Source organism: Physeter macrocephalus, chromosome 20 (genome assembly GCF_002837175.3).
Source record: "Physeter macrocephalus isolate SW-GA chromosome 20, ASM283717v5, whole genome shotgun sequence".
NCBI lineage: Eukaryota > Metazoa > Chordata > Mammalia > Artiodactyla > Physeteridae > Physeter > Physeter macrocephalus.
Genome location: NC_041233.1, coordinates 114,422,434 through 114,444,628, shown reverse-complemented (window position 1 = coordinate 114,444,628; position 22,195 = coordinate 114,422,434). Strand labels below are relative to the sequence as shown.

Here is a 22,195-nt window from a genome sequence, read left to right as displayed (position 1 = left end):
CGCCGACCCTGTGCTTCTAGCTCCAGCGACCCCCGGGTGTTCATCCCCGACCCAGACGTATCCCCACCCTGAACCCCAAACGGGGGAGGGCGATGATGGTTCATTTACTCCGGACGTGGGTGTTAGAGTTCACTAGCGATTCTGCTTTTCCCTCTGGGTAGAGCGCACCTCGAGTGTTAGTTTCCGCTGGTGGTTACGAGCCATATGGGGAAAAGGAGGTACACATCCTTCACTGTGGAATTCTCATGGCAAACTACTTCCCGTGTTTGGGACCCGCAGCTCAGGGAGGTTGGCTTTTTCTGTTTTGCCTGAGCTCACACACCACAGAATTGAGGGGTCAGGCCCCAAAGCCCCGGCCCTTCCCAGAACTTCACATGATCTCTGCTCCTTGTGGCAACAGAGGGACAGGAATACCCATCTGTGAAGTGACGCCACACCTCTTCAGAGCTAAGACGCACTCTCCCACGTTCTGGCAACCGTGACATGAGGACGGGGCTGGCACCGCACCATGGGGTGTGGTTCTGATTGGCCAAATACGCCGCAGCACTCTCTGATTCGTGCCTTTTGGTGCTTTTCGATTCCCCGTGCTTAGTTAGCGTGGTTATACAAGTCTACGTATGTTACAACGCATCTGTACACCGAAAAGACTCAATTGTTACGGTTAACTTAAAAGACAGAATAACAGTTAAAAAGTATACTTTTCTAGCACTATGTTTGTCTACATCCCATTTTTCTTTCAAGGACAATTTAAGTGCTTCGTCTGTGGAGGCTTTTCTGAAGGGCACTGCTCTAAAATCCTATCAAGCCCAGACTGGTCCGCTTACCGGAACTCAGCACATACCAGGGGCCATAATCGTAGCGGTGCAGAGAGGCCAGGCTCGCAGTGACGACAGTCGATAGGGCACTTGTAGCTGCTGTGGCTGCAGAGGTTTCGAGGGAGAGAAAACGCGTGACTGATGTGATAGTTAATGTGTCAGCTTGGCGGGGCGGGGCTCGGGGATGCCCAGAGGGCTGGTGAAACGATTTCTGGGTGTGCATGTGAGGGTGTCTCTGAAACTTCCAAGCCTTTGAGGGTCTAAACAGAACAAAAAGGCAAGGGAAGGGCGAATTTGTTCTCTCTGCTTGAGCTGGGCCATCGGAGCTCCTGGCATCGGGCCTTGGGACCTGGCCTGAACCTTCCTGGTTCTCCGGGCTGCAGAGTTCTCAGCCCCCGGAACCGTGCGAGCCCGCTGCTGTAATCAGTCTCCTCCTGCGTATCCGTGTATCTGTCTCCCCGACTGGTCCTGGTTCTCGAGAACCCTTGTGAACACAGCTGAGTCAAGGAGGGGCGGGGCGGGCCAGGCAGAAGAGGACGCCCGCCGGAGGAGACGCGTCGCGCGGGAGGGTGATTCTATGATCTTTTCCTTTATGCTTGTCAATAAGAGAAAGGCGACTGCGTGGTTAAGAGAGCTGAAGATGCCCACCCCAGAGGACGGGGCTCACCCGCTCCCATGGAGCACACGTAGTGCCAGGCTCCGACGCAGGGTCCAGGCCGGAGGCTGGGCCGGTGAAGCGTCCCCTCGGTGTGAGGACAGCTGCACCCGTGTCCCATGTGGCCTTTGCACTTTATTGCGGAGCCCAGAGATGCACATGAGAGGGCCCGGGAGGAGAGAGGGGGCAGAGCCGGACCACGAGCCACGGTGGACGCTTTAGCTCAAGCGGGTACCTTCTGGCTGGGGGGCTGTCACAGAAGACAGCAGGGGCCGCGAGTGCCGGGAAGGATCCTGGAGGTGGCCTCAGCCACGGCTCGCCTCGCCTTTACAGACGAGGGACCCGAGGCCCAGGAGACGAAGTTCCTTATCCGGCGTCGCAGCAGAGCTCGCCTGCACTGCCTAAGGTACAAAATCCTGGAACCGCCGCCCGCTACCCTACAGTCAGGGCTGGGTCGACGTCGTAACCTGTTTATTCGTTTGTCTGAGTGTCAGGCTACGTTACCAGGATACAGCAACGTAAGGACACAGTGTCTGCTTCCCCAGGACTTCCTAGAAATCACAGCAGGACAGGACACGTCACCTCGTGGGATGGGAAACGAGAGCCGGGCAGGCTTCCCGGAGGTGGCATGTGATTTGGAGATGGGACAGGAGGATATGTGCTCAGGGAGGGGCGCGTGGGGCGGGGGTGTCTGGGGTCGCACACGCTGGCACGAACAGCCCCAGGTCGCTGGGGGGTGAAGTGCACGGGACCAAGGGCCTGGCGGGGGGCCACCGTGACAAAAGCTCACTGTTAAAAGCCTGTTAAGTCTGTACCAAGGTGATGAGGCTGAGTGAGCAGGCACCAGACGGCTCGTGATTCTACTGCACGACGTCTAGTTTACGGGGAGCCACGAGAACCGCGGGCAGATCAGGGCACGAAAGCCAGACGTTAGGAAGATCACGCTGCAGGCGGCACAGCGGGGCTGAGGTCAGAGACGGGAGACGCCAAGGAAAGGACTGCAGTGATTTCAGCAAGAAACGAAGTCGGGCAGGGCGCGGGGCGGGGGACGGGCATGGATTCTAGATGCAGCGAACCTGTTCCGAGCTTCCTATTACCACGTGGGGTTGACGGGCCATGCACGCGTGTGTAGGGATGCTCAGCTGTTGAGGTTCTAAAGGTTCCAAGAAATAACGCCTCTCTCTCCCCGCACCCCAGGTTCAACACCAGCCGGGAGAGAGACAGACACAGGTGTCTAACAGAGATCAAACCCACTTTCATCCTTCATAAAGCCGGTTGGACACCTGGGCCTTAGGCCTGCAGTGCGGTGAGTCTGCTGCCCCTGCCCGGAAGGAGGTACCCACAGGGCCGCAGCTGGCACTGGACCAGCGGCAGGGGCTGTCGGAGTGCCCCGCTCCTCCCTGCAAACCCTCCAGTGTGAGAAGCTGGTCTTCCTCTCGGCGGGGGGGCGGGCAGAGAAGGGGAGGCGGCACGAGACCATGGGAACACATGGGGCTCCTCTCTGACACCCACCCAGAAGGCAAATCTCTGAAACAGTGACCTGAGTGGCTCTCACTGTAGCTCCCCCAGGCAATCGGCTCGGCCCCAGTGAAACCGCTAGCTCTGGAGGACACATCTCGGAGCACAGATCCTAGTGCTGTTTCAAAGTAGAAAAAGGTAGACCCAAAGGCAACTGTTTGGAAACACAAAATATAGTTAGAAGTTTCACCTTCTAAAAATGTCACTCCCTGGTGGCGCAGTGGCTGAGAATCCGCCTGCCAGTGCAGGGGACGCGGGTTCGAGCCCTGGTCCGGGAAGATCCCACATGCCACGGAGCAACTAAGCCCGTGCGCCACAACTACTGAGCCTGCGCTCTAGAGCCCACGAGCCACAACTACTGAAGCCCGCATGTCTAGAGAGCCCGTGCTCTGCAACAGGAGAAGCCATCACAGTGAGAAGCCCGCACACTGCAATGAAGACCCAATGCCGACAAAAATAAAAATTAAAAAAAAAATAATAAAAATGTCAGTGCCTAAACTTGACCACATCAGGGGGACTGAATAGATCACAGGGAAAGTGAGCTGCCTGTGCCAGAGAAAGAACAAATGATGTCCGGCTGTGGCCCTGCGAAATTTTTACAAAGCTAAGGAAACAAATGGAACACACCTTTAACTATTCTGATATTTGCCTAAGTCCCATAAAAATAAATAAAGACAAGGTCTTCAAATGAGGAAAACATAATGATCCCTAAAATGCTGCTTAAATCCCCACAATTTTCCATGTAAACCTGTCCTTGCTTCTCTGCAGCTTCCAGACCACCCCCCCACCCCCCCGACCCAGCTCGGAACCTCTCACTTCGGACCTTTTGTTTCCGGGCTCCCTGGAGGACAGCCACCCCGTCGGAGTCCACGCCCGCCCCTTGATGCAGCCGCTGTCCCTTCCCTCCGTCCCTCTCCTGGCCGGCTGCGCGCACACCTCGGCCCTGCAGCCCGGGACGCGGACGTCGCGCCGGCCCCCTGAGCGGCCCCCGCGGCCCCTCCGCGGCCCCCCGCGGCGCGTGGTCCACACGGCCAGCCGCGAGGCCGTCTCCGCCGCAGGGCCTCGTGCCGCTGGCGCCCCGGCAGCTCTCCGAGGCCGCTCGTCCGCTCGCTTCCGGGACACGCCAGCCCTGGGTTTCCGTCCGCTTCCCGGCGGCTGCGGCCCGCTGCGTCTCGGCCTCCTTCCGACGCTGCCCAGCAAGCGCGGGCCCCGGGCTCGCTCCTGCTCTCCCCGCGCTCGGCCACCCTCGGTGACTCGAGCAGCCGCCGCGCGCGGAGGGCGCCCCGCCGGCCTGCAGACCCCGGGCCCGGCTGCCTTCTCTTCGGGGCCCTGGAGGCCGCAGACCGCGGCCCGGCCTCTGCTCCTCGCTCGGGCCGCCACCCGCGCCTCCTCCAGCTCAGCTCTGGCCGGTCCACCCTCCCGGGCACCCAGGCCGGCAGCGTGAGGCCGCCTTGCCCGTCCCACCGCGCCGTCGGGAAGCCTTCAAATGCACGCGGACGGGACGTTCTCGGGGCTGTGCTGCAGCTCCAAGAGCGGCCAGCGTCACCTCTTACTGGGCCGACGCCGCGGCGCCGTCTCCCTGCTTCCGAGTCAGACTCGCTTTCCCCTGTAGTTAGGGAAGCCAGGCTGGCTCACCCCCCGGGGGCGTCCGGGCAGCGGCGGCCAGACAGAAAGGATCCCAAGCAAGGGCAGCGCTCAGGGTGGGCGGGAGCCCGGGCAGAGTCCCAGCGGGCGGCAGGGCCTTCAGCCAGCCTGGAGGAGCAGGAAATGGAGAAGCACCGAGAGGAGGCCGCGCATCCCAGGGGTCGGGGGGAGAGACACGGAGGGCAGGGAGGCGGGACAGCGGAGCAGAGCGCGGGCCGGCAGAGCGCGGGCCGGGGCTGCTGGAGCAGATCCTCCGCTGAGGGGTTTGGTGGTCTAGGAGTCCGGAACAGAATCTGCAGAGGATACGTCAGAAAGGGCAGGTTCTTCTAAAAACAGAACTACCATACGAGCCAGCAGTCCCACTACTGGGCATAGACCCTGAGAAAACCATCATTCTAAGAGTCATGTAGCACAATGTTCACTGCAGCTCTATTTACAACAGCCAGGACATGGAAGCAAACTAAGTGTCCACGGACAGACGAATGGATAAAGAAGATGTGGCACGTATATACAATGGAATATTACTCAGCCATAAAAAGGAACGAAACTGAGTCATTTGTAGTGAGGTGGATAGACCTGGAGTCTGTCATACAGAGTGCAGTAAGTCAGAAGGAGAAAAACAAATACCGTATGCTAACGCATATATATGGAACCTAAAAAGAAAATGGTTCTGATGAACCTAGGGGCAGGACAGGAATAAAGACGAAGATGCAGAGAATGGACTTGAGGACACGGGGAGGGGGAAGGGTAAGCTGGGACGAAGTGAGAGAGTGGCATGGACATACATACACTACCAAATGGAAAACAGATAGCTAGTGGGAAGCAGCCACATAGCACAGGGAGATCAGCTCGGTGCTTTGTGACCACCTAGAGGGGTGGGAGGGAGACGCAAGAGGGAAGAGATATGGGAACATATGTATATGTATAACTGATTCACTTTGTTATACAGCAGAAACTAACACACCACTGTAAAGCAATTATACTCCAATAAAGATGTTAAAAAAGAAAAAGGGCAGGTTCTGGTGTGGAAGGTGCCGAGTGGGTGAGGGTCTGGAAGAAGCGTCCCAGACGGAGCAGAGAAGGCAGAGACTCTAAGGCAGATCTTAGGAGACAAGAACTCTATCGATCGCAGCGTGCAGAGGATTGCAGAGGAAAGGGGAGCTCCTGATTAATTCTCTAGTCGGGCGATCCTAAGGGCAGTGATTCCACTGGGAGAACTGGGTGGCACCGGGGAGCCGGCGGGAGGGTGAGGGCTCGGTTCTAGGTACGTGGAATCGGACGGGGCAGCGCGTCACCACGTCGGGGGGTGGGAGGACGGTTCTGGAAGGGAGCTCACAACTGGAGAGCTGGTCCAGGAGCCACCTGAATGGAGGGGACGGCAGAGCCGTGAGGGGATGGGATCGTTTCCTGCTTTAGTTGGAAGTTCAGAAGTTTGCGGTTTGGATGTTGTAATTTGTAACACTGTTCGTGAAACACTTTTAAAGGTGACTAGGAAGGGTTTTTGTAAGGGAAATCCATGTCTCATGTTCTCAGATTTGGGGAAATGGGCTAAGAGATACCTTAAAAATAACCTCAGGAACAAAAGAAATGGGTTTGTTGATTCCGGGCCGGCGAGACCCATGGCGAAGCTGATAAAAATCCTTCCTTCGGCTGGAAATGGTCTTAGAGGGCTGTATTTTCGAAGCAGATGATGTTAGTTTTTAGTTTTTTGTTTTTTATCATGAGGAAAGAAGAAAGTCTTAGACCAGGGAGCTGGAAAGAAGGAAGGTAGGCGCTTTCCCCTCTCTGGTTGGTTTTGTCATCACTGAGAGCAATCTGATTTAAGGAGGATTATGGCTTTGGCCAAATGCTGAACTAGTAAGGCTGCAGAGACCAGCTAGCTGCGTACCGTGAGCCCTGGCCCTAAACTCTGGGAGCGTTGGGACACAGGAGATTTAGGGTACGTGAGGATGGTGCGTTCTAACCAGTAACCGAGAAGACGGTTTGAAAGGGTTAAGAGAAAGGTCAAAACCCATGAATAAACACACCTAATTGTAACGAACAATTTCTTAGTTTCATTTCGCCGGCGCTCGTGTTCCCCAAACCCTGTGACAGCAGAGCACAGAGCAGCCCTTGTTAGAGTAATTTTCCTGTAGGGTCTCGTATGTAGTTGTTCTGCCCTGTAATTTATCTGCTTGTTTCACTATTAACATCTTTTAAATTACTTCTCAGTAAGTAAACATAACAAACACGAGAAAGATCGGGCACAGAGCTCAGCGTAAGAAGCACGGTTGCAGTAACATCTACAAGTAGTACACTTCTCAAAGCTGCTCACATTTACAGTGAAAGACTCCAACACGAAAAGGATTATTCGAGTCCACCTTTTTCATTGGACTGGTGAGCAGAGCAAGGTAGGTGCACGGGACTGCATCTGAGTAAAATAAATGCGTGTGGAACAACAGGCCCAGGACCCTGATTCCCAGGTCCCCCCTGGGCTGGCGCCCGGGCTGGGGGGAAGGAAGACGACGGGGATAAAACAAGGACGCTCCCCGCAGTCAGATCCTTCTCTGCCACCTAAGCCTCGACCCTGAGCTTCAGTCTGTGCAGCCTGGGTGATTCCGGCGCTGCCCGGGGTGGGAACAGAGCGGGAGCTCACGGCCATGGAGTTACGGTGTTCAGAACAGTGTGTGGCAGAAGACGCCTTCATCCTGGCTGGATTCTCAGCAGCTTTCGACACTTGGAGACGTCCCCTCCCTGCTCCGAACCTCGTGTCACGTCCCCTTGGCCCTGGGACCCATCACCCCTGGTTTTCTCCCTGGGCTCCTCCCCCGTCTGGGCTTGTCCTCCCCACCGGGCCCTTAGGTCCCGAGGACGGCTCACAGCCCAGGCGGTTAGAGCCCTCCTGGCCACAGATGGCCAGCGATTCACCTCTGTCCTCGCTGCTGACCCTCCCTGAGCTCTGGGACCAGAGCAGTGCCCCACCCAACTCTCTCTCTGGATGACTTACAGGCGCTCTACACGCCACACGTCTAACTTAACTCAGGCCTTCATTCCCCAGCCCGGTGCCATCAGATAACAGCTAACGGTTACTCAGAGCCTACTGTGCGCAGCCCTTCTAAGCGCTTGATGTGAATTAGCTCATTGAGGCCTTGTCACTGTTTCCAGTTCACAGATGAAAATAAGGTGCAGAGGGAACAGGGGCACACGGTTAGGAAGCGAAGGAGCCTTGGAGTCTAACCCGGGCAAGCAGCGTTCTTGATAATTACATCCTAGGGCTTTCAGAATCTCGGGGGACGGAACAGGAGCCCAGGAGTCGTCCTGGACCCCTCTCATCCGCTCACCTTCTGTATCCAGTTCATCACAGGTCTGTGGGTTGTACCATTCCAAGCCCATCCATTCATCTTCACCACCACCATCAGCATCCTCGTAGAGCTTCAATAATTTCTGTTCCAGGTGACTGAAACTGCCCACGAACTGGGTCAGGCATGCACCCCTGCGTCCTCATCCCTCACCATTTTTCTTTTTTAAAACTGAGGTATTAAATGCATACAGTTAAGTGCACAAAGTACACTAATCTTAAGTCACAGCCTAAGTTTTTACGTACGCATCTACCTGTTTAACCACGGCCACCAAGGTGGTGGTCTCCAGGCCCCGGGGGGCTCCCCCGTGCCCACCGCAGAGAACTCTCCCCCTGCTGCCTCCACTGACGTGACCTGTTCTGAGCTCTGTCATCACGGATGCTTCCCGTCTGAGACTCGACCACAACAATGGAGGCATGTGGCACATACTCTTTTGTTTCTGGCTTCTTTTGCTCAACACGCTGTGTATACACACACACACACACACACACACACACACACACACAGACACACGCACGCACTCTTAAACCCTCCAACAGCTTCCCATTACTTGGAGCAAAAACCAAAACTCCTACTAAACGCTTTCCGTGGACCAGCCCCTACTTCTACCTGCAGCTGAATCTCCACCCTCTGCCCCGCCTCTGTTCCGTCACACCGGTCTCCTGCCAGCCTCCTTCTGGCCACGGGGCCTTTAAACACGCTGCTCTGTCCTAAATGTCTTATAAATACTAACTTTTAGAACACATACAGATGGCCAACAGGCACGTGAAAGGATGCTCAATATCGCTAATCATTAGAGAAATGCAAATCAAAACCACAATGAGGTATCACCTCACACTGGTCAGAATGGCCATCATTAAAAAGGCTACAAATCATAAATGCTGGAGAGGGTGTGGAGAAAAGGGAAGCCTCTTGCACTGCTGGTGGAATGTAAATTGATACAGCCACTATGGAGAACAGTATGGGGGTTCCTTAAAAAACTAAAAACAGAGCTACCATATGACCCAGAAATCCCACTCCTGTGCTTATATCTGGAGAAGACTCTAGTTTGAAAAGATACATGCACCCCAGTGTTCACTGCATCACTATTTACAATAGCCATGTAAATAGACATGGAAGCAAGCTAAGTGTCCATCAACAGATGAATGGATAAAGAAGATGTGGCACATATATATCCAGTGGAATAACAGCCATAAAAAAGAATGAAATAATGCCATTTGCAGCAACATGGATGGACCTAGAGATAATCATACTAAGTGAAGGAAGCCAGAGAAAGACAAATATCATATGGTATCGCTTGTATGTGGAATCTAAAAAAATGATACAAATGAACTTATTTACAAAACAGAAACAGACCCACAGAAATAGACATAGAAAACAAGCTTACGGTTACCAAAGGGGAAAGGGGGAGGATAAATTAGGAGGTTGGGATTAACATATACACACTACTGTATATAAAATAGATAAACAACAAGGACCTACGGTACAGCACAGGGAACTCTACTCAATATCTTGTAATAACCTATAATAAGAAAAGAATCTAAAAAAGAATATATAACTGAATCATTTGGCTGTGCACCTGAAACTAATACAACATTGTAAATCAACTATACTCCAATTAAAAAAACACTTTCAATCCTCATACAAATGTGATGAGGCAGATATTATTCTTATTCCTCATTTTCTATACGAGAAACCGAAGACGTGGAGAGGAAGTGAGTTGCCTGGGGTCACAAAGCTAACGGGTACGGAGCTGCTGGAGCATCCACCGGCCCTCGGCGCCACACTGCTTCCCCTCGAGCTCCCCCAGGATGCGCGTACCTGTCACTCCAGGCGAGGTGCCTGGCCCAGAGGAGGCTCTCAATGAACAGCTGCATGAATGAATGGGCGTCAGCTCTTACTTTCAGATGACACAGCCCAGGTACCTTGTAGCTTACTGGTGGCCATGCGTGTGTGTGTGTGTGTGTGTGTGTGTGTGTACGTGTGTATATGTACATGTGTATGGATTTATAATGTTGCAGGGGCACATTTTTGGTTTTTTTTTGTGAGATGCCACTTGGAAGCTGAAGCTATAAAACTAGCCACGAGGCGACAGCTTTGTTACTAACTCAGTTCTATGTGACACATCCCCAGGCTCTGCTGCACAAGTCTGCGGACGTCTAACGTAACGCATCTCCCATATAAGTCATCTCCCCTCCACTCCTGTCTCTCTTGCCCAGTCACCCAGTCTCAAGACTTCAGGAACACCTCTGATTTCTCTCTCTACCTGCAACAACTCCTGCGTCACCTCCCCGCAGGGCCTGTCCCCGGAGGCCAAGGGACACGGGGAGGCCAGAGCAGGCCGGGTTCCAGGAAGAACCTGGGTTTAAGTGTCGGCTGCCAGTGAGGCCCTTGAGTGGCCTCGCGTGAGCCCTGAAATCTCTGAAGTCTCAGCTTCTACAAGTGTGAACGGTCATCCTGTCTACCTAGCAGAAATGCTGGAAGGCAGAGTGAAAGTCCGTGCCAGCACAATGCCTGGCTCCCAGGGAGCTGCTAATAAATGCCAGCTGTCACTTTACCACCTTCGTTCGGGCCCTGCTTCCTCTGTGGCTGACGTCCCCGAGAGCAGGATGCCCAGGAGTTCGGTGGGCAGAACCGGCTGACTAGCGGTCCCATTCGTGGAGATTGGGGAGGCAGCGGTTGTTCAAATTAACAATTGAGATATTAAATGATAATCAACATTTGCTGAGCAAACGTTTGTTAAACTATTCCAGCTGTGTTCCGCAAAGCATCCCGTTTTAATTGCTACAAAAATCCTGTGAGGCAGAGACCATTATTAGCCACATTCCACAGGTGGAAAACTGGGGTTCTGAGGAACGTGGCCAAGGTGCCGGGTCAGCAGGTGGAGGGACGCACATCCAAACCAGACGCGTCGTAACAGACACAGAGCCCTTCTCTGCGTGAATGCCCTTCGCCGCACCAGGTACTGCTTTAAATGACACCCCTGCACCACCCAGGAAGGACCCGCAACCTCGCAAGCCCGGAGTAGGGCCGTTGTTTCCCACCCATCAGTCCTTGTGACAGGAATTACCTGAGGATGCTCAGGTCTTCTATTCTAGAGCCATCTTTGTCTTTCAGATAGGACTGAAATCACGAAATTTCCCTAGTCCAACCTGGAGCTTGATTTCCTTGCTGACGTGGGATTGGGATTTACGAAGACTGCACGCGGAGTCCCAGCTCCTCATCCCAAGGCTACGTGACGTCTCTGTCCTTGCTCTTCTCACCGTCACACAGGAGCCTAAGAGAGAGCCCGGTACCCGACGGGCCCCCCCGCACAGCGCGAGGGCGGGGCAGGAAGCCGGCCGGGGTGCCGTGAGGGAGACGGAGGCAACTGGGGCCCGGAGCCCGCGCTCCAAGAAAATTACAGCACCCCCCGGGGGGTTAGAACAAGATCCACGTCCTTAAGGAACCTCGCATTGCCCAACGTGCTGAGCCCATGGCGGGGAACGCAGTCTGCACGCGAGAGGGCTGCCACGCCCTGTGCATGCGATTCCCCACGTCTGACTGGGGACAGGTGCAGCTCCTATCGGGGGTGGGGGGGTGGGGAGACGACCTGGTGGCCAGTCACCCTCACATCTGCGTCGATTTAGGAGAAGTGGAAGCAGGCAGCTGTAACAGTCCGGCAACGGGGAGATCACAACACCACCAAGCAAGGAGACTGAAGGCCAGTAAAAACGGTGCGAATGACCTCAGGAACCCTTAGGGCTCTTGGCAGGAAAAGCCTCAGGCAGAAGCGTGTGTTGCCAGGCACGCAGTCTGGTTTCTATAAATCTCCGCTGGTTTTTGAAATTTTAACATTATTTTCTATCCTTTTCCAGCTTTATTGAGCTATAACTGATATGCAATCAGCAGAGGTTTTCACACTACAATGTTTTAGAAAAACAGTTGAGAGAAATTCCGAAGAATCTAAACAAAAAAACCAAAACAAACAAACAAGCCAAAGAGAGATAAGGGTAGAGGAGAGGCATATAGGGTAACCCTTGGTGTTGGCGCACCTGGCCCTGGCAGAGACGGGTGACATCTCTCGGTTATGAAACTCGCAGTAAACATAAAATCCGAAAAGGCGAAAAGGAAAGGCACATCCAGCGTGAAGGCTCCACTTTCCTAAGACATTTTCCTCAAATTCCCATTTTATGCAGACAGAGAAATAAAGCGCCCAAGGAGAATCACCCCTGGCTTAGCTTTCCCCAAAGTTACACATGAATGAGCCTTCCTGTCTGCTCCCCACAACAAACCGTAGTTTCAGCAAAGGCAGAGGCACCTTCCCCCTTTTACTTGTACTGAATTAAGACGACCGACACTGGAGCTCGGCGCATGCCAGACTTGGATTTTTTCAAAGCGTCATTTGAGTTTTAAAAGCTACATAAGTGATGGGAACATAATCGTCTAGGGAATCCACAACTAACTTTTTAAAAAGTCATAAATCTGGATTTCATGCCTCATAGTTTTCAACAACTGCAAGAAATAGGTCAAAGCTTGGAACACGGCGGGTTCTTTCCCTCCCGTGTCTGAGGGCTGGCTGCCCCGGGCCTGCTCCACACGCTCTAGTGGCAACCACATCGGCTTTCAAGCTGTACTTGGTTCTGAAGTGCTTTTCATTGCTCTAACGCTCATTTAAAAGAAAAAAAGTCGTGACAAAATACACATGGAAATAACTCCTTGGCTTTGTAGAACTTCTTAATTTGATCCTTTAAAAATTGTCAGGTAGTTGGCAAGAAATTTGCAAACTTATAAAAACACTAGAGCAAGTCTATAGTGTAATTTAAAGTTGGGGGTTCTTGGCAAAAGTTTGGAAAGGGCTGAAAAACCAACCCCGCGGGCAGGGCTCTGTAGGCCTTGATTGTACGAGCAGTCTCACTGGGGCTGCGTGGTAACATCACTTGGGAAGCTTTAAAATACTACTGCAAGGGCTTCACCCCACGGCAATCAGGTCAGAGCACCTGGCGGGTGGAGGCCTTGGCCTCAGGAATTTTTTTTTTAACATCTTTATCGGAGTATAATTGCTTTACAATGGTGTGTTAGTTTCTGCTTCACAACAAAGTGAATCAGCTGTACATATGCATATATCGCCATATCTCCTCCCTCTTGCGTCTCCCTCCCTCCCTCCCTACCCCACCCCTCTAGGTGGTCACCCCCTGGGTGACTCTGGTGGGCTGCTGGGCTGAGACAGGATCATAACCCTGGTTCTTCAACTGGCCTGCATCCTGCAGGCCACCTGGGGAGTTTTAAAAATACCAGTGCCCGGGTCCCAATCCAGACATTCTGATTTCACTAAAGAGCTGTGGCCTGGGTAGCGGGAGTTGAAAAAAAAAAACCAGCAACCCCCCCAGGTGATCCTAATGGGTGAGAACCACCGTATCGTAACCCTAGAGGCTCTGCAAAGTGGGAGGCTTCAGCCTGGACGGCCCGAGTGCAGTTCCAGCGGCCACAGGCCGAGAAGGCATCTGTACTAACCGCGTAGCAAGTGGGCGCTAGTCGCCCTACATTGATCCATCGCCCAAAGGGGAATAAAGTTCGGTCCATGACTCACAGAGCCTGAAAGAGGAGGGGGCAGAACCCTGACATTAAATCGGTGCGGCCAGCGCAAGGCCAATTCCAAGGCAAGTCAGCGGCCGCTCAGAGACGAGCTCCCTTCCGCAGAGCTCTGTTCTCCGCTCTCGCCGGGGTGTTCTCTCTGGTCGCCCTTCCTCTCCCACTCAGGCGTCCTCGGGCCCGGGAGCCAGGCTCTCTGCCGGCAGCAGGCACGGTCTGGGGCCGGTCGGTCAGGGCTCCGGGGCTCTGAGCTGCTGTCCCAGCCTGGCAGGTAGGCCTGCCCTCCCTGCAGCTCCGGCCAGCCCGCGCCTCCCGGGACGGCCCGACCAGGGCCGGTATCCACCTGGCTGGCCCTCCTCGCCCAGAGCCCGGCCGAAGCCCAGCTTCTCGCGGGCATGCTTGGCTGCTTCCCTGCCAAGCGCGTCCTGGACGGGACCCAGCTTTGTGGCGTGGGCCTCCTGGTTTCCCAGGGTTGTCAGTCCTTCTTTGGGTTTTGTTTTGGTCTCCACGTTTTCTCCCCTCGAGGTAGCTCCGCTCCATGCTACCGCTGACTGGGGAGAGAAGAGGCGTTTCCTTCTGTGCCCTCCTCGGGGGTGACCGACACTGGCCGTCTGACTAGGGGAGTCCTCTGCCTAGAGCACCGTGGCGTTTTCATAGAAGACGGCCGCGGCACCCGACGTAGGTCAGGTGTTTTAATGAAGCTTTTATTCAAAGCCATATTTTGGATTGAGATTTATGAAATGACCTACTGCGAATTTTATTTTTAGGTCAAGTTATATCCACCACTCAGTTTTAGTTCACTTTAAAATCCACTATTGTGAGTTTGCAGGTTTGAGTTGAGGTGGATTACACTGGCTTTCTCAAAAGGTCCCTCCCCCTCTTCTGTGAGGGTTGCTAGATGCTTTAGACATTTTATTCCACATACAGATAAATGAGAGAACTTTGTCATTTGCAGGTTTCCAAAACCTATCTCTCCTTATGCTTACAATCAGGCATATTCTTCAGAGTATGAGGGAAAATACAGCAGCCTCCAGAATCTTGGAGTGCCGTTGGATTTAGCGGTTTGTGGGCTGCCGACAGACACCAGTGAACTTACCAAATATTTAAAACCTTGTTTACACATTTTTTCCTATTAAACTAAAACTTACCAACCTAGATGTATTTTTTTACAAAGCAAATTAACATTTTTTATTGTATGGAAACAATTTCTTTAATTCCCAGTGCTTAAAAATGAAACACGACTTCTCTATATCCTTCGAAGGACGGCACAGGCCAGTGTCCACAGACCCCTTCCCTTCCAAGACACAACCTGGAAGGCAAATGTCTCCCTTCAGAGGCCAGCACGCGTGGCCCAGCTGCTCAAAGCATAAGAGGATTGTTTCAGAAGATACCAGTGGTTTGCTGCGTTACGCCGGGGGTTTAAGCATTGTTTCACATCTGTGATTTATTTGCTGCTGAGTCTTTGGTCAGAAATGCAACCCGGGCCGTAACATCTTTCTGATGATCTGCCTTGTCCTGTGGTTTCTGGGAACAAGTCACGGCGAAAGGCCAGGGGCCCCCTGCTCTTAAGTTTCAAAACAATTATCCCCGGGCAAAACAAGTTCTTCTTCAATGGATGTGAAGCCCCAATGGAGTAGGGGCCTAGGGAGGGAGGAGAAAAAGGGCAACTGAGAAACTCACAGGAAGGAAAGATCCCTTCAGGATGTCAACAGTTGGAAAAAGGGATAAAAAATGTCCCAGGGCTTCCCTGGTGGCGCAGTGGTTGAGAGTCCGCCTGCCGATGCGGGGGACCCGGGTTCGTGCCCCGCTCCGGGAGGATCCCACGTGCCGCGGAGCGGCTGGGCCCGTGAGCCACGGCCGCTGAGCCTGCGCGTCCGGAGCCTGTGCTCCGCGACGGGAGAGGCCACAGCGGTGAGAGGCCCGCGTACCGCAAAAAAAAAAAAAAGTCCCTAACATGATGGTGGTTCTAGATTTTAGGAGCCCAGGAAGAACGGGGGGCTGGGTGCCGGGAGGCAGGGCTTCCTTCTGTTCTCTGCTCACAGCCAGCTTCGGGGTCAGGATCCCCACGCTTCACCTGCCCCTGCATTCCTTACAGGGGAGGCGTAAGCCTGAAAAGGAGTGATCGGCTTTCCAGGAAACAGCACAGGGGCTGCAGTTGGTGGAACGACTTCTCCAGGCTTCGCTCTTACCTATAACGTGGAGCGGTGCTGCTGGATGATTCCCTGATGCTCTCTCGTGTGGGTATTTTGGATTCGATGGTTCCTCCCGATCAACTTCTTTGCTGTTGCTCCTTTGTACTTAGAGCGACTCATTTCACCCCTCAGCTAGTTCCAAAAGCTTCTACTGCACTTAAGTTTATAATTCTCAGAAGTTCTGTCTGGATTACAAAAATATGCTGGGGGATTCAGATGTTCACTGGAACGTTCCATCATATTGTAACCCACTCAAGCTAATAGTCCTGGAGGTTTATTACAGAATTATTTTTTTCCCCTTAAATTCATCATTTGGGTACTGGAGTCCCTACACAGACCAGATTTGAATGGTCTTATTTCTGCTCCTCTTTCAAAGGCTTTGCTTTTGGCTAAAACATCGCGGGCTGGTGGGCGCACACATCCGCTGGCCTTGGGAAGAACTGTCCCTGGAAAGGCACAGTGTGGCAGCCATGCGATGCCTGGGGCGCCTGCACTGCGGGTGTGGCCGCAGCGGCAGGCAGTGGGGACGGCTGAGCTGGGGGCGCGGTCCAAGGACCAGGACGCCCAGGTCTCCAGCCCAATCATTACAAAAAGCCCGCTGACTTCAATGGAGATTGAATACGAATACCTTGTTACACGTGCTTTTTAGTGTCCAGTAGAATCACCGCATACGGAATAGTGACGGCGCCAAGTTCAGGAACGAGAGGGACTCGGGATGTTTTCAGGGTTACCGGCAGCCTACTTCCCATCTGTTTGTTGGAAACCCAGCCCAACCTTGTAAATAAGTCCTATCTGTGTAACTTACTGAAGGTGGGGAGATGCTTCCACGCCCAAACCCCCAGCCCAACCCCCCGCCGATGTCCTCACCATCAATTATATCTCACAATGCAAATGGCGCAGGGCACGCGCTGCCTTAAATTCACGTGAACGCGTAAACCACCAACGGTCTCATTTTCTGGCAATGCGTACGTGCTTAATTTATTCTTTTGTGATTAGCTGTTTAAAATTGGACTCTATTGAGGTATAATTTACAAAGGATAAAATGTTCCCAGCTTGGACGCACAGAGTCTGATGCTTTTGACAGGCATGCACACCCATGCAATCACAGCTCCATCAGGGTGGGCGTGCTCGCGTCATCCCCAATGTCCCCTGTGTCGCTTTGCATTCCTTGCTGCCCCCATCCCTGGACCACCACGGGCCAGCGGACTAGTGTGGCCTGTCCTTGAAGGTCACGTAAAGGGAAGGACACGGCCCACGCGCTGTGACCGCCTTCGTTGGCTCCGCACAAGTGTTTGAGATTCAGCTATGTTGCTGTTTTCTCCTTTTTACGGTCGTATTTATTGTTGTGCTGTTGGATGAACATAGCATAGTTCTCATGCATTCACCAGCTGATGGACATCTGGGTTTTTCCAGCTATTAGATATTAGGAATAAGGCTGCAATGAACAGTTACAAATCTTTTTGTTGACAGATGCTTTCCTTTCTCTTGGGTAAATACCTAGAAGTGAAATTCCTGTGTCATTTGCTAGGTATACATTGAACTTTAGTAGGAAATTACCAAACAGTTCTCTACAGTGTTTTATACTCCTGCCAGCAAAGTATGAGTTCTAGTTGCTCTGTGTCTTCGCTGTAACTTGGCATTTTAGTTTTGGCGTTAATTTGTCCATAGTGGGTGAGTGCGGCCATAGCTCACTGTGGTTTTAACTTGCATTTCCCAGATGACTAATAATGTTCAGCATCTTTTCATGTGCTTTCTTTGTCATGGACATAACTTCTTTTGTGAGGTTCTGTTCTTACAGCTTGCCCATTTTTAAGAAATTGGATAGGGTTTAAGAATTCTTTATACATTCTGAACACAAGTTCCTTTTCAAAAATATGGAATATGAATGTTTCTTCCCTGTCTGGAGCTTGCCTTTTCATTTTCTTAATGGTGCCTTTCAAAGAAGATAACTTTTCATTTTCATGAAGTCCAACTTATCAATTTTCCTTTTATGGTCAGTGCTTGTGCTTGGGTTTGTGTCCTAAGAAATACACAACCCAAAGGTCATGAAGATTTCCTCCTACATTGTTTTCTAGAAGTGTTTTCAACCAGTATTTTTTGACAAAAGTGTAAGGTATGGAAACCTCACTAGAGACCAGACATGGAATGGGGAAGAGGAGGGAAGAACTAAGAAAAAGGATGAGAAATTTGGTGACAAAATAGAGCTGGCCCTCTTGATAAGCATACATATTAATGGGATCATGAAAATAAGCACAGTCCTATAAACTCCAAGACCTCACAGAAACAGATGTATCCTAAAGGAGAATCCGGAGGCAGTAGGCACTTATCGCTTTCTGATTTTTCTTCCTTTAAAAAAAAAATTTAGAGTGAATTCATTCCTGGGGAAACTGGGAGAACACAGGTTGCAGACTGATGCTTGGGAAGCGCCACAGCTGCCTCGGGCTTACGACACACTCGATACACACAAATATATATAAACATATACATGCATAAGATTTATTTTTTTCTACTTCAAGACCATACTTGCTGGGCCATATTTAGCTTACCGCTTGTCTTAAAATAATCAAAATGGAATAGATTCCAACAGCACAAACAAGTCTCCTTGAGAGGGTAGTGAGAGGTCAGCCCCAGGGGCAGAGTTTAAAAGAGTAAAGCATGCAGAGTTGGGCCAAGTGGTGACTAAGAGGGAAGGAGATAAGATCTGTCTACAAATACCTGTAGGCTGTAAACAACGGAGAGTGACAAACCGAACCAGCTCACAACAAAGGCGGCCCAGGAACTCGCTGTGCATTCAGGAAAGGAAGTAGACCGGCAGGGGAGCCTTCCCACTGGCATGTCCTCCCTGGGATGGGCAAGCCCGGCCCTCCTCCCCCAACTCCCGCCCGTCCATTCTCCCCGGCTCCCTGGAGCTCTTCATCCCCTTTGCAGGGCCACCATCTGGATCATGCTTTCACGTGACGTGTGGCTGTCAGGCCACCTCCCATCAGGGCTCTCAGATCTAACTTCATCTGCCTTCACCCCACTGCCCAGAAATCCTCACAAAAACTGTGGAGACCACGTCCCTCTCTGGCTCCAAACGCCGCAGATAAAAGTGTAAGGACCTTGGCAACGACCTTGCTTTGGTCTTCAGGCCTCTACCACGTGGCCCCTGCAGCCCTTCCATCCTTCCCAACAAGCAGCTGTCCTGAATCTCTCTGCTCAAGGAGACCGGCCTTCCAGACCTCGACCCGTATGGCACCCACTACCATGTCACCCCCTTCCAATCGGATTCAGTTTTAACCCAAGATATTATAGGTGTCTTCAACGTATGATGCAGGGGATTAAATAAAAGAAAGCAAAAATGTGGACCTTGCTTTCAAGAAGCTCATAATCTAGCAGTAAGAGACATACATAAACAATTAATTAAACGAAGTTATAGGAATTATCCTTTTTATACCATAGTATTTATGCCGGTGATATGAAAACAATACTGTAAAACCATAATAGAGGGTGAAATTAATTTTTCCTGGAAGGTCTGGGGACTGCTTCCCAGAAAGGCTTGTCCCAGGATAATAAGGAAAAGGATGTGTGTGTGTGTGTGTGTGTGTGTGTGTGTGTGTGTGTCTGTGGTGTGATGGGGGATGCTGATGGTGTGGCCTGGCAGGGGAGAGGCGGACACACACAGCTTGGTGTCAGGCATGGTGGTGGGTCCCGGGTAGCCAGCTGGCATTGAGGGGCAGGGAGGCAACAGAAGGTGGGAAGGTGGTCTGAGAACAAGTGTTGGGAAAGGTCTTGAACGCCTTGTTGCAGACTTTGAACTTGATCTTGCGGGCACAGGTAAGTCACCTGAAATGTAACATGATGAGATCCGTGTTTCCCAGAGACGCATCTATAAGGAGGACAGAAAGCAGCGACAGCGGAAGTGGAGGGAGGAGACGTCTGGAAGACACAGCTGGCGTGCCCTGCAGCCCCCGGGGGTTAAAGACAGACGACTCCGGGGTTTCTGGTGTGTGTGGCTTGCAGGGCTACGGATGCAGTTCCAGGAGCCCCTCCTTCCCGGGGGACGCAAGCCCACGTCTCTTCCTCGTCACCTCTTAATGGCCATTTTCTCTCTCTCTGCGTGGGCACATCAGCATTTATGGACCGACACTCCCTGCTTTTCTCTCACCTCAAGGTTTGCTCATCCTACTGTGCTAACAGGCACCGTGCTGCACTTTTTCCAGGTGATGCAGTGTAGCCAAGGTGGAGATTAAGTCTTAGCAACACACCCACCTTTAGGTGGGGGTCTGTAGCTGTAAAAGCAACCAAAAAGCATCTTGGGGGAGGGGTGGGCTTCCAGACCTTTCCATATTGCCTCATAGCATTTTTGGAATTATCTTATATATCTCTTGCATCGTTTATTGATCCAAACAATGTTAAAAAGAAAAAAAACTGTATTTATACAAACTCACAGGGGTCTATTACTTTCATTTCATAGTAATATTGTTTTGTTCAGTGTTATTCAGTCAATGAAGAAAAAAAAAAAACACCTAACCAAAAGAAATCTTTCAACGCAGAACCATAAGGTTTCTGCCTTGTCACATTTACGGTCTCGGGCGCGTCTAAAAGCAGGAGGTGAGACATTGCAAGGCCAGACCTTCCTGCTGGATGGAGGCTTTGAGGTCCCGCTCAGTGTGAGCGGCCGCGCACCTCAGGGGTATGTCCACGGTGCAGCGGTCTCGTAAACGTGCCCAAGGCGGCAGGCTTGCAGACTTCAAAAGGAGGTACTGCCTGGGTTAGAAAGTGAGCCAAAGACCTTAACAGACACCTCATCAAAGATGGTCCTCAGATGGCAAAGGAGAGTGTGAAAAGATGCGCCGCATGATGTGTCATCAGAAAAATGCAAACGAAAGCAACAGTGAGGTGGCACTGCACACCCATCAGCATGACCAAAATCCAGGCACCGACAGCACCAAATGCTGACAAGGGTGTGGGGCAACAGAAACTCTCACTCACTGCCGGTGGGAGCGTGAAACGGTGCAGTCACTTTGAGAGACAGTTTGCTGGTTTCTCATCAAACTAAACATAATCCTACTGTCCAGTCCAGCAATCACACGCCTCGGTACTGATCCAAAGGAATGGAAAACTTATGTCCACACGAAAACCTGCACACGAATGCTTATAGCAGCTGCGTTCATAATCGCCAAAACTTGGAAGCCATAATATCCTTCAGTGGTGAGTGGATAAGTAAACTGGGGTACCTCCAGACAATGGAATATTATCCAGCACTAAAAATAAATGCGCTATCAAGCCATGAAAAGACACGGAAGAACCTTAAATGCATACTTCTGTGTGAAGGAAGCCAACGTGAAAAGGCTACATACTGTATGATTCCAGCTCTATGTCATTTTGGAAAATGCAAAACTATGGAGAGAGTGAAAAGATCAGGGGTTTCCAGGAGTTGGTAGGGGAGTGAATAGGTGGAACACAGAGGTTTTCAGGGAAGTGAAACTACTCTGCACGATACTATGATGATGGATACACGTATCCAAACCCACAGGATGTACAACACCCAGAGCAAACCCTAATGTGAACTACGGGCTCTGGGGGTGAGATGTGTCAATGGAGGGCCATCACTTGTAACAAACGTACCATCTGGTGGGGATGCTGTTAACAGGGGCAGTCTGTGTGTGTACGGGCACAGGGCGTGTATGGGAAACCTCTGTCCCTTCCCCTCAATTTTGCTCTGAACCGAAAATTGCTCTTAAAAAAAGTCTCAGTTAAAAACAAAAACAGGAGCGGCACAGCTGCTTCTGGGAGGGGTACCACTTGGTTAGCACCTGCCCCTTTTCAAAGCCTCCTGTCCCACTGCGTCTCTGCATCTTTCTGAGGTGTCTTTGAATGGATAGCGCATTTGTAACTGTCCGAATTTAGCAGAGGGCTGAGGCCCAGGCCACACAAGTTAGAGAAGGACTGGGGCTCACAGGCAGGAATCCTGACTCCCAGGCATTCTCCGGGGATCCCGCCCTGCACTCCTTGCAAAGCTCCCCTGGAGGCAGCACCTGGCTTGTTAGTGCACCAGCGAGTTTTCACAAAGCTGAGCTCTTGCCAGTGTGGCTGCAGCTTCTGCATGTTTTAAAACACCATCCCAGCCTGATCTTTCAGAAAAGGATGGGAAATTAAACCTAAAGATTTCTGTGTCGACACAAACTCAGCTCAAGTCATTCCTATAAGGTTTTTTTTTTTTTTTTTTAATTATTTATTTATTTATTTATTTATTTTTGGCTGTGTTGGGTCTTCGTTTCTGTGCGAGGGCTTTCTCTAGCTGCGGTGAGCGGGGGCCACTCCTCATTGCGGTGCGTGGGCCTCTCACTGTCGCGGCCTCTCTTGTTGTGGAGCACAGGCTCCAGACGCGCAGGCTCAGTAGTTGTGGCTCATGGGCCCAGTTGCTCCGCGGCATGTGGGATCCTCCCGGACCGGGGCACGAACCCGTGTCCCCTGCAT

General features: G+C 51.9%; 1 protein-coding gene and 1 long non-coding RNA gene across 3 annotated transcripts in view; one reads left to right on the top strand and one right to left on the bottom strand.

The window, feature by feature from the left end:
* MCPH1 (microcephalin 1) overlaps positions 1–22,195 on the bottom strand; it is a 236,587-nt gene that overhangs the window by 25,190 nt on the left and 189,202 nt on the right. The window lies entirely within an intron of this gene.
* Positions 7,807–22,195, top strand: part of LOC129391636 (uncharacterized) — a 15,640-nt gene continuing 1,251 nt past the window's right edge. Inside the window, exons 1-2 of the long non-coding RNA XR_008616136.1 lie at positions 7,807–8,146; positions 11,046–11,686. This is a non-coding gene — a long non-coding RNA (uncharacterized lncRNA). The remainder of the gene's footprint in view (positions 8,147–11,045; positions 11,687–22,195) is intronic.